The following is a 17,716-nucleotide window of genomic DNA, read 5'->3' as shown; positions in this document are numbered from 1 at the left end:
GCAACTCTGTACCACTTACTTAACCAGCCCTGTTTCTACTCTGTGTATAACTGAGCCAGGAGGAATAATCTGGAAAGAATTCATTTGGCACACACCTGTAATCCCAATCATAGGGAGACTGCCTGAGGCAGGAGAATTCTGAGCCAGGAGCTAAGTCGAGCTACAGGATGAGTTTGAGGCCAGCCTGAGCTACATACTGAGACCCAGTCTCTATAATAAAGGAGAGAAAATGGAATTTGCAAAGGAAAAGATACTGCCAGCTTCAAGTGCACAAGGTCCTGTGCTCAGAAGTACTAGGTCTTGCTTTCTGTTGCTGCCATTTTGATGGGTTGAATAATTTTAGTTTTTTCTTTGTTTGTTTGTTTTTGTTTTTTGAGACAGGGTCTCTCTGTGTAGCCTTGGATGTTCCGGACTTACTTTGTAGACCAGGCTGGCCTTGAACTCACTGTGGTCCACCTGCCTCTGTCTCCCGAGTGTTGGGATTAAAGGCATGCGCCACTACACCCCGTATAATTTTAGTTTTTGAACCTCTATAATATATGTTGTATTAACTGTGTGTTTTCATTTTCTGTGTCTTAGGATGTTGTTCTTTCTTGGGGACATTGCGGACCCGGGAGGGACTGCCCACGCCATAGTTCACAAGCAAGGTCTGTAAGTGTGACCTTGCTCTGCAGAACAGCTAGTCTAGAGAAATACTGCAAAGTACTCCCTTTGGGTTGGCTTTACTGAGAGGCAATATTCCTGTACACTTGTGACCCCGTACTGGGCCAGGTACTGAACAGCTAGGGACCACTCCTGTAGCTCAAAGCTCAGCAGAATTCCTACCACGAATAATCACAGAGATACTTGGTTGCTGTTCCTTCTTTCCCCCCTTTTCTCATGAAAACCCCAGCTAAGGCCCACACCTTCCTCTTATTCCTCCTGCCTCCTGATTGATGTCAGCTAATAATGTCCCTGAGAAATGGAGAGAGGGGATGCCACGTGATACTCTCGGTCACAAAAAAAAAATGGAATGAATGTGAGGTGAGGCATTTGTTAATCAGCTATGTCTAATCATTCCATAATGAATATGTACTTCAAAACATGTTTTATATAATAAACCGCATAGTGCTTTGTCAAAATATTTTAAATTTAAAAACCAAAAGAACAAAATTGGCTTTGACAATATAAAGATGGGTGCTAAAATTCAGGCTAAACATTCTAATTTTCATCACTCAGACTAGCATTATGTAGCAAAACTTAAATACTACAACAAGACGAGAAAGAGAGAGAGAGAGAGAGAGAGAGAGAGAGAGAGAGAGAGAGAGAGAGAGAGAGAGAGAGAAGACTGTAGAATAAAGAAAAATTCTTAATATTTATGTTTAAGTATCTTTAATAGTGACATTTTTTCCCTGTGCTTTGAAGTAAGATCCTAATTTCTACTTCCCATTGCATCTACAAATCATGTAGCCAACCAGAGGAAGGAGAAGGGAGCATCTCATCCTGATTATAACTAAGCTCCCCAAGTGAGTAAGTATTGCAGGAGTTTCACTAAGTGCCTGCTATGAGGTGTCTCAGTTGACACAATTAGGAATGGGATTTGGTTCAAAAAAAGATGACAAGTCCACCAAAGGCTTTGGGAAAGCGGCTGGTGCCCTGGAGGGATGAGCAGACACCTGCTATTAAGACAATTGCCCCTAGTTAATGGAGAATAGCCAGGAACTATCAGCAAAGCTATTGGTGCATATAAAAAGCCAGCCCCGCACCCCCCCCCAAATCACATAGTGTTTGCATTTAAATTCTAACAAGTATGCATTTTTTTAAAAGTTGTCTCAAATTTAGAACTTTCTAGATTCAACTAATTTGGGGGACTGTCTGGTGACCAAAAGGGGAAAGTCTTGCTGCCAGCAGTATTTCTTAAAAATTCAGATCTGCTGAAGTAGACTTCTTCCCTAGATACCTCTAAAAATAGTGGGGAGTGAGACATAGCTCTGAGAGTCCAGCTAGCCTTGACAGACTGCTGCTGTTGTCAGTCAGCTCATATTCTTGCCACCTCCTGTCACAGTGGCAGCCATGCCACCACCCTTCCCAGCCTCGAATAGACAGGGAAGCCCCTGGGATAGCCACCGAGGTGACTCATGCAATGACTAGGTACTAGCAGGTGTCCCATCAATGTTTGCAGAAGGCACAAAAATGTCCCAGAAAGATACACACAGTTCGATTATACAGCCCCACATCTCAATGTTCCGTCGCCCCCAGGAAGGTGGCTTCTGTGTTTCCTAAGTTCCAAGCATGTGAAAACTTGCTTACTTATGTGAAACTGGACTTTCCCCGGCAGCACTCTGGAGCCCAGGGATGCAAACTGTTCTTCTCAGATATAGCCTATCAAAGATGCCTTAAATGTGAAGGTCTCACTGTCGGGGAAGATGGTGGAACCTTTAAAAGGCAGCCACTAACAGGAGAGATCATTTGGCACATGCCCTTGTAAGAGATTGTGGTACCCTGGCATCTTTGTTTCCTGGCTGTGATACGAGCATTTGCCCCCCTCCCTACTCATCACTCTGAGGAAGCTGTCAATCAAGGCATCTCTTCTTCCCACTCTGAGGAGAGGAATGAGAGCCAAGCTGGCTGCAGAGTCATCTCCTCCCCTGGATGAGAGATCACATCTCCAGAGCAGAAAGTGTAGATGCTGCTTCAAAAAATAAATTAGCCACACCTAAATGGAGCTGTTGCTAGTCACTTATTTTGTAGCCCTCCCAGAAACACACACACACACGCGCGCAACTGAAAATTTTTTTCACCATTGTCCCTCTTGACAAAACGTTCTTCTGCATTGTGTCTGCAGCTGTATGCCTCTGGGGTGGCCATGTCCCTCCATTCCCTACCCTTGGTGTTAGTAAGTTCTCAGCTTTCCACTATTGTAAATGATGCTCTGTCCACTGTCTGCTTGAGCTGTCTTCTGATATAGCGTATTGCTCCTAGTCATTCCTCATGTTACAAAAATAAACTTCAGATCATTTTGGGGAGCTGACATCCCCCAACCCCCATGTACAACCGAGAGCCAGCCCCTTCTGAAAGAGAGGGACCGCCCACGGCCTTGAAGGGTGAGGGAGGTTTGAATCAAACCTCACTAACTCCCAACATTCAAATTACAAATTCCTCCTTTAGTAGAAGTGAAGATGATCCTAAAGCTCTTGTAAACAAAACAGAATCCTGATGTGGTGAGGGTGAGAGGAAAAAAAAATGGATCAAGTTACAGGATGTGCAGGTTTCCATTATGCTTTTGTTGCAGGGTGAGAACGATACTTAGAATATAAAAGCAAAGTTCCTCTGCTGGACCTTTAACAGGACATGCATCCGCTGGAAGGTCTCTGCTGACTAATGCTCTCTCTAGTGCAATGGTACCATCTTGTGGCTGAAACAAAAGATAAGCAGACATCAGCTTTCTATCCTGAGAAGCCGGGAGAAGTCTTACATGTCAGACAAGGCCCTCTGAGAGGGGGTGTTTACTTCTTCAATAACAGAATGCACACGTGACAGAATGCACATGTGTGGCTTTTTCACCTTTTAAGCCCATGTGCATGGGAAGTGACTGCTTAGAGCATTTCCTGTCCTCACCCAATAACCATCAGGCAGGTGTGAGAAAGTTCCAGAATCTTCTAGAACACTAATATTTGACAGGAAAAACCATTGGTGGGTATTTAGATCCCCCATTGGACACTATTTCATTTACAAGAAACTTTGGAGAAGTGAGAAAAAAAAAAACAAACTACTGTTAGGAAATCCAGGTCCCGGAGCTGACTACAGTTTCAGGAACAGTGAACTTAGGTTCTCAGTTTGAGGTGTACAGGGGAAAGAAAGCCTGCGCTGTCAGGCCAAGCTTGTCTGTGAGAAATGAGATGAAACTTGCTAAAGCGTAGGAGCAAGTGTAAGCCCTTGTTATTGTTTTTCTAAAAATCTGGACTAGCAACTGGTTTTTTTGTTTTGTTTTGTTTTTTGTTTTTAAAAAGGCATGTGTGGAGCTGGAAAGATGACAGAATATCTGCTGTGCAAGCACCAGGACCTGAGTTCAAATCCCTGGAGCCCACAGAACAAGCAGGGAGTGGCTGCACATATGCCTGTGACCCAGGTTGGGAGAGGTGGTGACTGAGAAACACTGAGGATTGCTGGCTGCTAGCCTACCTCCAAGTTCAGTGACAGACTCTGTCTCAGGGGGAGTAAGGGGGAGAATGGTGGGGAACTCTTTTTGGTCTTTGTGTGAGCATAGGGCTATATGCATGCCCATTTGTACACATGGCAGCCCCCCCCCCCCCCCCGTGTGCAGGCGCGCACGAGCGTGCGTGCACACACACACACACACACACACACACACACACACACACACACACACACGGTGCTCGCACTTCTTTCTTGTTCTCAGATATGGTGCTAGTGAAGCAGAGATTGTCCCTGAAGATTAGGGCCAAGGTTCCTTTCAGGAGAATGATATTAGGAAGAAAAGAGGTTGGGCAGGGCATATGGCTCAGGAGTAGAACATTAGCTCAGTGGGTTCAAGGCCCTGGGTTCCATCCGCAGCACTAGAGAGGCCAAAGAGGAAGGCATGGCCTGACAGAGAAAAGTGCAAAGGCTCAGAAAGAAAAAAATGTTCAACTCTTCAGGTGTTGAACATTTCAAGCTGGAAGGGAACCACGCACAGCCATCGAGGCTGACGTCCTGAAGGCTTTCTTTTCTGGGTAGAGCCTTTGGGACAGTATGGAGTTTAGAACAGGGTCTGTGCTTCTTCTAAACACAAGATCAAGGGAGGAAATCACACAGGGACACTCAGACACAGTTCTCTGTATCTATACAGCATACACTAGAGCATGGTTCTCAACCTGTGGGTCACAACCCCTTGAGGGGTTGAATGATTCTTTCATGGGGTCACCCAAGACCATCAGAAAGCACAGATATTTGCATTACAATTCATAACAATAGGTTACAGTTATGGAGTAGCAACAAAATAATTTATGCTTGGGGGAGTTCACTACAGCATGAAGAACCATATAAAAAAAAGTCTGCAGCATTAGGAAGGTTGAGAACCACTGTGCTAGAGAAGTTCAAACACTAAGCCAAAGAGCAAACAAATGACTTTTGAAAGCTTTTTTCCACAAATGAAAATAAAAATGTATTTTTTCAATCCTCACATGTCAAAGGACACATATGTAAATATTCACCATATCAAAGAAGGAATATAATTTTACCCATATGAAAAAAATCTAAGCTTTAATAACCAAATAAATAAAGCTTTAAAAGAACTATTAGATACTTTTTACCTGTCAGGCAAGAGGGGCAAAAACTTCTGGTGAGTCTCCTCGTGCCAGAGTGGCTGCCTGCATGTTCTTGGTGGGACAGTCGTAGGGGCAGCATGCTGGCCGCATGCATCAAGACACTTCAAAGCCTGTGTTCCTCGAGCTAGCTAAAGAGAACACTGGTTAAAAATGCAGGCTCTGAACCGTGCACAGTGGCTCATGCCTGTAATCCCAGCACTAGAAGAGGCAGAGGCAGGCAGATCTCTATGAGTTCGGGGCCACCCTGGTCCACAAAGCAAGTCTGGGACAGCCAAGGCTACACAGAGAAAGCTTGTCTAAACAAAACAAAACAAAACAAAAACCAAGCCAAAACCAAAAAAAAAAAAAAAAAGAATGCAGGTTCTTGTCTAGACCCTGGAAATAAGGCTCCCAGTTCACTACATACTAGCCAAACAGACAGGGAAATGAATGATGCCCCCTACACATCAGTTCCTCCATCTATAAAATGGGCTAACACCATCCATTTCACAAACTAGCCTAAACTAGTAAATATGAGCCCCTTTGAATAAGCCTGGTTCATCATAGATGGTATTAGCATTGTTATTACTGTTATTATTGGAAAAAATGTAACAATAATCTGAATGTCAATTTCCCCATAAAACATTTCTTGCACAGACCTTTGGTGGAACAACAGAGAACAAAGGAGCTGTGGTCTCTGAAAGCACCTCATGATGCAACCGTAAAAGAAATATGTTCAGCCGGTGATGGCGATGCACACCTGTACTCACTGCACGTCGGAGGCTGAGGCAACAGGAATAGTGCAAGTTACACACCTACAGAGTGGTATACATAAGGAGTGTCAGGCCAGCCAGGGCTACACAACAAGATGTTGTTTCAATAAACTAACAACGAACTCACAAAACCACCGATGTTCCTCGAATACTATTTATAACGGTCATCAGTATTTAAAACTGTGTGTGCATCAGCCCTCTCGGCTCGTGCACAGTGCATCCGCCTCATAAAATGGATACCAGTCAAACCCTGTAAAGCACATTCAGATTACTCTGCAGAGAGTGAGACATGGCTGCAAGGCTTAATTTCTCATCTAGGATGGGATATAACCCATTCATTACAAGGTTCAGCACAGTTATGAATACAGGAAGGCTTTAGGGAACAGTCAAATCATACACAAATCACATTTGTTAATATTTGTTAGGGGCTATAGAAACGCAAGTATAAAAATAATTTTAGTGAACATTTACTGCCTGTCAGAAACTGTGCATGTATTATCTTATTTTAGCTCCACATTGGGTTACCAGGTTTAGAAAATAAAACTACATTTTCTCAGTTTAATTTGATTTCAGATAAAGGATGGGTAATTTGGTGTGAATGATCAGAGTTTATCTATAATACTTAAGGCTAAGTATGGGATACTATAGCTGTATTTAATGTTTTAGTGTTACATTTTTCATAGGCGTTTTGTATTTTATTTGGCAGCCATACATCAGTAGGTACAGTAATTATGTATGTAATGAGGCCAGAGAGGTCCAGTTTGGCTATCTGTCTGAGGTCACTACCTCTTACGTGCGCTATGTGGAGAAGTATTGTTCGACAAAGAGGTAGGCCAGGAAACCAGGTTATTATTTCATGTTTCTCATTATTAATTAGAATATTTAAACATTCCAATTTCTCATAATATACTGATCAAAAATCAAAATACTTAATGTGAAAGTGTTGTGTCATTGTCCAGATGGCGTAGCCGTTTGGGAGTGGTCTGATGTATTTTGATGCTAATTTACAACTTGCTGTCTCTGTCACCCAACTTTTGCTTAGAAAAAGCCATCCCACCTGGGCAGGGCAGGAGACAGGTGGGGCTAAGAGAGAGAGAGAGAGAGAGAGAGAGAGAGAGAGAGAGAGAGAGAGAGAGAGAGAGAGAGAGAGAGGAATTCTGGAAACAAGAGAGACTGCCACAAGGGAAAAAAAGGAGAGGAGAGGAAGGCCGCCATGGGTTAGATGGAGGAAAAACACATGGCCTGTGTGGATGGAGAATCTGACCCAGATAAAGAACATTAACAAGTATTTGGGATTATGGATGTGAGGTAACGTGATAAAAGTTATTAAAAACAGATGCCATGGGATTGAGACAGGGATCCCATGCCTGCCCCACTATGGGATGTAGTTTAGAAGATTGATATCTGCCCTTCCCTAGGTTAACTAAGGCTATTTTAAAACATAACAAGTGTCTGTGTCTTAATTGATTGCTAGCTGGGCCTACTGATAATACAGATAATTTTAACAAACAGTACTTAGCAGGTAAAGGGACCTCTTGCCAAGGCTGATGGCTTCCGTCTCATCGCCAGCACCCACCTACTGGAAGGATGCCCCCTTCTCCTGCAGGTGGTCCTCTGAGCTCCACCCACATCCTGCCCCAGTTCCACACACACATGAAGGAGAATATAATGCTTCAAAGACAAATCTAAATGATTTGGAATTTTTAGTCACTTTGAAAATTGACTGCATCGGTCTCTTCTTCCATTGCAGACTGTAGATGGAGCAGGAGTCTGCAGATGCTCAGTGGCTGTTCTGAGCTGAATAGTCCGCAGGGCCTGCATTGGCTGTCATTGGCTGATGGGAACAGACTTGGTTTTTGCTGTTTCGCTGGACCTTAAAATGACTATGCTGGCTGTTCCGCTGCATCATGCCAGGCCTCCCGATTTGTAGCCAGCAGTACTCAGGAGTAAGACGTGATCATTGACTGGTAATGCTGAGCTAGTTCCAAGAAGCTTCTCACTCCTGGATAAAGGATGCTATGTTGCTTCTGTAAACAGTAGGTGCAGAAAAGGAGCCTACGTTCAGTTGTGTCATGTTATTGCGAAGAGTGGGAGTGGGTGTGGTATGTTTGTGTGTGTTGATGTGTGTGTGTGTGTGTGTGTGTGTGTGTGTGTGTGTGTTAGCATAGATACCAACTCTGAGTTGGAGCTGGCCCCAGGGGCCCCAGGAAAGCTACATACATTCCGTTGTCAGTTCTTCATTAACTCCTTGTGTGACCTCCCACAAGCACCCCTATTCTTCCTAAGCCTCCTTTTCACCATCTGTATCACATAAATATCTGCCCTACTCCTCAGGGCTAAGTTGACATGGAGCATCAAGTCTGGAGGGCATATTGCTGCTGTATGTTACAGGAGAAAAAAGCTCATGCAATTGGTTTATTATGAGCTCTCCCTGAGAATTTTTAATGAAATATTTTTGTCTTCTTGATACATGCTAATTAGACAATTATTTAATGCTGTGTCTTTTAAAAAATGGCTTTCTACTCTATTATGTATATAGAATAAAAACCCCCTGTCACGTACAAAAAAAAGATAATTGTTTCCAAGAAAAATGATTTCTGCAATAAGGGGGCAAACTTCAAACCATTACTGCCCATCTAAAATGTCTGGTGACAAGAGAGTCTGCAGTAGAAGATGAAAATATTTTCAAAGAGCACCAATGGAAGAAAGAATGGAAGTTGTCAGAGCTGAAAACAAAGGCAGGTTTTAGTGCGCACCACACTTTGGAATAATTAGAACCACCTGGTGTGCCTGTTAAACACTTCTGGGCCCTTTACCAAAGAGTCTGAGTCAGTAGAGTGAAATCTGAAGCAACAAACAAACAGCCACAACAACAACAACAACAACAAAGCCCTCCACACTTCAAAGCTGAGAGTCAGATGCAGGAGGTCTACTGAAGACACTCGGAGGAATGTCAGTCACCATTAGCCACATAGAAGCACGTAGTCATGTTTGAAAATACACAGTAGTGAAAGAATATGAATTCAATTCAGTGTGAGGCGCTGGAAGAGGAGGCAAGACTTTTCCCATAGTGACCGTGAGTAGGGAAGGATTTTCCAAGCAGAGACTAGCCTCTCAATTTGTGTCTCTGGCTGAATCAGAAGAACCAGGTGGTAAAGATGGCACAGGAAAATAGACCAACGTAAGAGATGAAAAAAAAAAACCCTGTACTGTTGGAAAAAACGTGGAAGGGCAGAGGGAGAGCTCTTCACTTCACGCCACTGAAAGGATGGCCACGAAGGGGACTGCGGGGCTGTGGTATCCTCCCTGCCTTAACTCTTTGCTTCCCAGCCCAAGGCAAACTTCTTAGAGTTTGGCTCTGTCACTTGCTCCCATGGTCATTTAAGCCTCTTCACAGGTTTAAAAGCTTCAGAGTCACCAACAGTGGATTAAATTCTCTAAAACTGTGAGCCAAAATAAACCTTTTCTCTTTATTTGATTCCTATCAGGTTTCTTCTTCTTCTTCTTTTTATTTTTAACAGTGACAGAAAGCTGACTAACACATCAGATTGTTACTTGTAACATTTTCTGTGGCTACCAAGTTGTTCAACCTCTTCTTGGCTTGAAAATTATTTAGGGGAGACTGGCATTATCTTTGAACTTCCAGTGCATAACACAATGCTTGGTATGCACTAGGTACTCACCAAATGGGTAGTAGAGGATGGATGGATGGATGAGTTATTGAATGGGACAGATATATGAACAGATTGGGTAGATAGATTGGATGGATTGGTTGGATGGTTGTATGAACTGTGTGTGGTGTGTGTGTGTGTGTGTGTGTGTGTGTTTGGATGGTTATATGAATTGTATGTGCGTGTGTGTATGTATGTGTCATGGATACACTGGACTGGAAAGATATAAAATAATGTAGGAAATGTGTTGATGGGCAGATGGATCCATGCATTGGCTGCATGCATAGAATTGATGTATTGGACTGAATGAGAATAAGTAGATGAATGGGATCAAATGGATAGATATATTGATTGCTTTGGCTATTTGGATGAATTGGATGTATGGATGAACTCAGTTAACACAGATTTTTTTTTAAAAACAAGAATTTCACAGTCACATGGTATTTACAAGACTTGACAGGCATCATTCTCTACCTGTCATGTCTGAACTAGTAAGTCATTGTCACAGGACTAGAGCATATCACAGCACTAATACCGCCTGGTGGTCATGCACGAGCCTCCAATGGGACATGCTCATTTGCCTTCCAGATGGAACTGCATCTTGCTTTATTTTACTCAATGGACCAGTTACCTACCTGTTTCCCTCAGTTCCAGGACCGTGTTCTATCTATTTTGTATTGTGGGGGTCAGGCATCCACAGCTACATTCTCCAAATCCCTGCACTATTTGGCTTGTTGCTAAATGCTAGCAGAAGGAAGAGACATTGTTTATTCCTCATACTCTTTTATGTCTGCTGCTCGTTGTGGAAGCAGATATGGCCTTTCAACAATCCAGCCTTCTGCTCTGACTGCTGTTCCTCATTGGTGCCAGCACTGACTGGAGCAGCTGCGCTCAGCACTCCTAATGCTGCCAGGCCTGGGGACCGAATTCTATATTTTGATGACAGCTCTTCTACCCCTTTAGTCTCCTAGACCCTGAGGCTGGCCACTACATCAGATACTAACCTCTGGGTGTCACATTGTCACACACACACCCCTTGCTTCTCAAGATCTCTTGCTTTCCTTATTAGTTTTTCCTTCCAGGACTCTAAAGTCCAAGAGCTATATTAAGTCCATAATTCTGAAGATAGAAGACTAATTTCTGTTCTTCTGGCAAGACCCTAACAGGCAGATTTGGTAAAAGCAAGAGAAATATGATTATATGAGGTATCAAAAGCATGGATTTGAGCATATCTCACTTGTTCTAGAGAAATCAAGAAAAAAATTAAATTGGATAATCCTTTCACCATTGTTTGGACCATAACTATTCTCCAAAAGCCTGTGTGTTCTAGCCTCACTTTGCCACCCTCTGGCACTACTGGAAAAATTCTAGAACCTTAGTGCATGAGTGCTGGTGGAAGAAGGTTAGTTCACTGGGGTGCAAGCTCTTTAAGGATGCTGCTATCTTTTCCTAGACATCATGAAATGAACAAGTCTTTGGCACCATATGTTCCTGCCATGATATGCCACACTGCCACAGCCCAGAGCAACACGGCTAAAAAAAAATGGCTGAAGCCCCCTGAAATTTAAAATATATAAGTTTTCTCTTTGTAAACTGATTATCTTAGTCATTTTCCTCAATAGTAGAAGGCTGCGTGCTGCTCACATGTAGCAACTAAAAACGACCCAGGCAACCTGGAATAGCCCTTTGTTTCCATAGTCTTGGTGTTGTTTGTTTTCTCAATCTTCTCTCTCTCTCTCTCTCTCTCTCTCTCTCTCTCTCTCTCTCTCTCTCTCTCTCTCTCTCTGAGAGAGGGTCTTGCTATGTAGTCAATGCTGGCTCCACACTCACTATATAGCTCAACTTGCCTTCACACTTGAAATCCTCCTGTCTCAGCCACGCAAGTGCTGAGATTCCTAGACTGAGTGACTACACTCATGTGGCTTCTTGGCTTTAGTATTGTGATGAGCCTGTTAGAAAGTCCATGGAAGAGACTTGGGAAAAAAAGCTAAACTTTAACCATTCCTTATCATCGTCATTGTTGTTTTAATTCTGCTTTTCCACACAGACTTATAAGGTTACTTCCTGGTAGAAGATTATTCTATTGATGTATTTATTTTCTACACACTTTTTATGTAGACAATTAAGCCTCTCGAAATCAGGGCCCTTGTGTTTCTCATGTAACTTTCATCTAATACAGCATAAGCAGAAAACTGAAGTCCATTCATGTTCCCAATGTTCCATGTGAGGGAAGATTCCCATGGTGACCAGGTGGTGTCACTACCACCTAATTAATATTTCCACCTCCTTGGAAATCATCACCAGCAGCTTAGCCTGGACTCATTGATACTATGCTTGCACTTCCTGTTGGCCCCCCTCTCTCGAGAGAGAGTGCACAAACTCTGCCAAGATAACAGCAAAGTCTACACAGCCTGGGTTCTCTGAAAGCAAGCAGCCGCATGCACACTGGTGCCCAGGCCTCACTGGAGAGTAGAAGTCGTTGCACTTGCTTCCTGGAGTTTGTATCTTGATAACCAGAGGAGGATCCAATTAATGGATCTTAGAGAAGATGGATTTTGACTACTTTGTCTTCTTAATTCACCCTTTGCAGTCTTGTTAGTTTTCAGTAACATTTGAGTTGAAGAAAGCTTAATTTTCTTTTCTATGTCTACTGCTGCTATATCATTTTTATCCCTGGATAAGCAAACATCTATATTTACCACGAAGTGTTTATTCATTGGCTTAAATTTTTTTGATGTAATACATTTTGTCATGTTCTTTCCCCTTAACCCGACTTCTTCAAGAATCTCCGTACCTACCCAACTTCATGTTTTTTCTTCAAAACTAACAAACAAAAAGACAAAGCAAACAAAAGCATACAAATACATGAAGTCCATTTTGTGTTTGGCCAACTATGCCTGAGCGTAGTCGATATACCCAGTGTCACTCATTGGAGGAAACTGATTTTCTTTCTCCCAGCAGGTATTGCAAATAGCTTCTTGGCTAGGGGTGGGATTCTGTGCCCATTTTCCCTTCTCCATGTTAGAATTTAGCCTGACTTGAGTTTGTACCGGTCCTAATGCATGCTGTCACAGTCTATGTGAGTTCATATGAGCATCAGCCGTCTTGTGTCTGGAAGTCACCACCTCTGGCTCTTTATCTGTCTTTCCACACCCTGTTCTGAAGGGGGGGAGGCTTGACAAAGTCATTGTGCTTGTGCTTAGGGCTGAGTTCTCCAACGTTTGTCACTCTCTGCACATTGCTCATGTGTGGGTTTCAGTGTTCGTTCTCATCTACTACGGGAAGAAACTTCTGTGATGACGGTGGACAGCTGCACTGACATATGAGTATAGCAATATGTCGTAAGGAGTCTTTTTTTTTTCTTGCTGTGCTTCTTTAGAAGAATAATAGCAGTAGATTTCCATAATAACAGCAGTGGAGCCCATGACCTATCTAGTCTCAGGTCGTGAACGATTGTGACACATCTAGGTAACATAAGACCTGTGCACCTGGCTGACGTTTATTGGGCTATGACTTCCAGTTACTGACAGGTTTAGAATGATTTGTCTTCCAATAGAGTTGTTACTATACAAGCTCAGACCTGGAAATGTTTTGCCTTTTGTGAATTCCAATTCTCCGGTTGCATTTAAAAAAAAAAATCCACAGAAATGCTTGGAAGGAAGTAGAATCTAGATTTACAAGCTTGAAAGAGACCTTTAAATGCCCCTGTAGCTCTTAATCTCCGTATGAGCCACTGTCTCCAGCAAGGCTGGTTTCCCGGATAATCACCCCTTCTTGGTGCTAACTACAGGATCGTTCTGGGCCTAGAGTTTAAATTGCAATAAAGGAGCTATTGGATAGCAAACAAATCTCCGATAACAGAAGTGGACTCCCCCCTTGTCTGAAATAAAGGCCTTTCTTATCCCCATTGTCCAAGAGAGATCCTGGGTACCTGACCACGTCTAGTTATACCTCCTCTCTAGACTTATATTTCTAAAAACTCATCTGTCTCAGTAGGCAGCCAGTCTCTGCTGCTGCCCACAGGATGGCTGGAGCAGTTTTTGTCTGCTAATTATCATTTCACGTACAGGCCACTAAGATGGTTTCATCTGCTCCCCACATAGTACTAACGATGATGATGCCATCGGACAGCACTGGACTTTGATAACCTAGAGATCCATCAGAGAGAGAGAGAGAGAGAGAGAGAGAGAGAGAGAGAGAGAGAGGGAGATTGGATGCAGTGTTTTATCATAGCAATAGAAAAGTAACTATGATAAAGGCAAAGGAACAGAAAGGAAAAGAAAGATTGTTATAGGCAGTGTTTTTCATTTTCCAGTGCTCACCCTTACTGGAAGTAACTTTCTAGCAATTTGAAGTGAAGCTAACAGTTTCCTCTCCAAGCTGTCAACCTCAGTTTTTGTTCTTCAACAGGGACACATGATCACACATGGCCAAAGGACACTGCATTGAGAAAGGCCACCAATGTTGATACGTGTAGTATTCATCTGATAGTAAATCACTCAGCTCCCCCCCACTGGAGTATTTAGTCCTTGTGTGGTTGCTGTCACAGAAACAGCAAACATTTCACCTTTGGATGACTCTAATAATTAGAAAACCCATTTAATGTTTAGCTTGGAAACTAGCTCTTCTAACCTATGAATAGTAGTCCTATACCCAAAGGCTACAAAGATGTCTGCCCTCCTTCTGTGACATAACCCTTTTCATACATCATCTATTACCCGTGCCCTTTCTATGCGGGTCTTTTTTAAGTTAACAGTTCCACTAACTCAAATCTCACTGGACACTTGCACTGACCATGTTCAAGGAGGCTCCAAGAACCAGCCAGACCACCAGTGTCGCTATACCATAAGGACAAAGAGTGTGAGACCAGGCAAACCTTACTCTAGACCAGTGGTTCTCAGCCTATGGGTCACAATGCCTTTAGGGTGTTAAATGACCCTTTCACGGAGACTGCCTAAGACCATCAGACAATACATATATTTACATTAGGATTCATAGCAGTAACAAAATTAGTTGTGAAGTAGTAATGCAAATAATTTTATAGTTGGGGGGGGCAGGGGGGTCACCACAATGTGAGAAACTTGTTAAAGGGTCACAGCATTAGGAAGTTTGGGCTCATCTAAGCTCCTGGAGTCCTCAATGAGGTAGAACCATCATTTATATCTTAAAAGACTTGTGCGTGTGAAATTAAAGTAAGAACAGTTAAATAGAATCAAGTCTGAAAGCCTCAGTCCGCCTGAATGTTCACAAGATGATCTAGCAACTACCTAGTGTTTACTCTAGGCTACGTCCTGCCTCCGTTCAGGTTGCCGTTCAATGTCTCTTCCCGTACAAGGAAGGACTCGTTTCCCATCTCCCCTCAAGCAGGGAAGGGTGGGGTATGAGGAGGAGGACTTGCCTTACTTTAGGATTGTGCACCTGCAAAGAGTCAAGTGGGTCCTCCAAAGGCTGCTGAGACACAAAAGCATTTGTTTTTGTTTTTGTTAAATACAGTGCACTGGTAGTTTGTGTTTCCAAAGGTTCTCTAGATCTTGAAACAAACCGAAAATTTAGGGTTCAGGAGAAGTTTCTAGACCGAAGAATAAAGCCAGGCAGCATGGAATAGATCCATAATCCACAAACTCAGGAGACTGAAACAGGATAATAAGCTGGGAGCCAGCCTGGGTTACACAGTTTCCTGCTTCAGATGAAATTAAAATAAAATTTAAACAAACAAACAAATAAATAATAGCCAGGGCAGTATGCTCCTTGGCACTGCACAGGTAGTATACAAGTTTGTATCCAGGACAATTGCGTCATGGGTAGCCAGAGAGACACATGGGCCAGATGTCTACAGTGGCCGGTGAACGTCTAAACTGCACAAATAGAGTAGATGATTAGATGTCCAAGAAGAAACGAAGGTTCAAGTGGATTCAGGTAGAGTTTTTAGAGCGTCTGCTACTTTTCGGGCACTGGGTTTATTCTCCCAGGCAACGGCACCAATGATTACGAGTCTTTCTGAGAAGAAGGCAGAAGGAGAGGTTATCAGGGGCGCGGTTGACACTTTAAAAAGTACTGTTATCTTGACAGAATCCTGAGTCACCTGGACAATTGCATCATGCGAAACTAGAGAGACGTGAGGGCCAGACACGTCTCTGGGCACGTCCCTTGGGAATTGCCTTGATTGTTTTACTTGAGCAGGAAGATCCTTCCGCTGTGAGATACAGCCTCACTGTGGGACCCAGAACTGTATAGGAGCCCACTGAGCAGCGAGCATGCGCATTGCGCAGTGTGAGCAGCTGCTCCCAGTACCTCCCGCCTTCCCTCTCCACCAAGATACACGGAACCAAAGAAATCACACCCTTTCTCCTTTAAGTTAATTTTATCAGTTATTTTATCGCAGAAACAAGAAAAGTAGATTAGGAGGTTCTAAGTTAGAAGGGAGAAGGAGCCACTTATTATCTATTGCCGTTCGTTTCAGTAACACATTCTGAGGAAATTCTGTATGTTGTAATGAGCCAAAGCACAAACAGGAGAGAGAGAGAGAGAGAGAGAGAGAGAGAGAGAGAGAGAGAGAGAGAGAGAGAGAGAGAGAGAGAGAGAGAGAGAGAGAGAGAGAGAGAGAGAGAGAGAGATGGGGGGGGGCGAGACATTTCAGGGGGAGCAAACCACAATCACATCTCATAGGTATCCTTCTAGAATCCACTCTGTCACCAGTGGGAATGGAAGTGAGGCGATGTCACCCAGGGACAGGCCCCAGGACAGCTCCCGTGAGGCTTCCATCCTGGGTCCAGTTTTCGTCTCATCTCATCCTCTCAAACCGCAGGGTGGGGCAGACAAGCAAGCAAGATTTGTGGATTTGGCAGTCAGCAGGTGGTTAAGGGCAAAGAGCCATTGCTTCAGCTGTGTCTCCAGGTCATTCCGCTCCATATAGCAAATGAAGCCGTGCTCGGCAGATAGGTGATCACTAATAAATCAGTATATAATAATTCGTTTTTCTACCTTGTTTTATTTCAATATGAAAGATCCTGGTGCGCCTCATGAACTCTGAGGTGTTCCGAATTGTAGAGAATACCATTTAAAGGAGGAAAATAACAAGTACGGCTGAAGCGCGCTCGACAGTCTTATGATGCACTGAGCTGAGTAATTCACACTGTGTGCAGAGTCCCGTATGTCATCTATCTACGAGAAACAGCTTACGTAGGTTTGTCAGAGCTCAAAGCAGAGACTCTGTCTTTATATAATTAGTTCTTCAAAAACAACAACAACAAAGAAAAAACAAAAAAAAACAAAAAAACAAAAACAAAAAACGGTCCAAAATGGGAGTTTCCAGAACCACACTTAAAACAGAGAGCCTCGGAAAATTGGCATTGTACTCTTAGTAACAACCATTTTAAAGAAGAGAGAAGGAGGAAGAAAGGGAGGCGAAAGCTGTACTCAACGGCGGCAGGAGGAGGAGGAAGGACACCAGGGAACCTCTCCCTTCTGTCGCATCACAGTGGCATGTTTGCTGGTCTGTTTCAACACATGCGAGGATGTGTAATGATCATCTCACTAGCTGGGTCAAATGCTTGACATTTGTTTTTGTTGAGAACATTCGTATCCAGGAGGGGATTTGCTTCAGCTGATACGGTGACTGCCTAGTTTGCACCCCTGTGTGCGATTCCTAGCCCAAACATCCAACACTGGGGAGGAAGAGAGAGGAGATTCGAAGCTCAAGGCCATCTTCAGTTACATACTGAGCTTGAGGCCAGCCTGATTATACATGAGAGCTTCTAAGAAAAACAGGTCCCCCGGACCACACAAATTCTATTAGCTACACGGAAGTGTGCAGTTAAGTTTTGTCAGCCGTGGTTACAGACTCAGCAGCAACAGAGAAAGCATGCCTGGACCTCACTCTCTGGAAACTCAGAGCAAGCCTTACAGGGTTCTCCACTGAAACCCAGCCAGTCAGAGACCCCTAGATTGTGAAGGAGAAATTGAACCAGAGTTATTTGGCAAGATGGGA

The sequence above is a fragment of the Acomys minous genome, assembly GCF_964271855.1.
Source record: "Acomys minous genome assembly, chromosome: 2".
In the NCBI taxonomy this organism is placed as follows: domain Eukaryota; kingdom Metazoa; phylum Chordata; class Mammalia; order Rodentia; family Muridae; genus Acomys; species Acomys minous.
Note: the sequence above shows the minus strand (reverse complement) of the source record.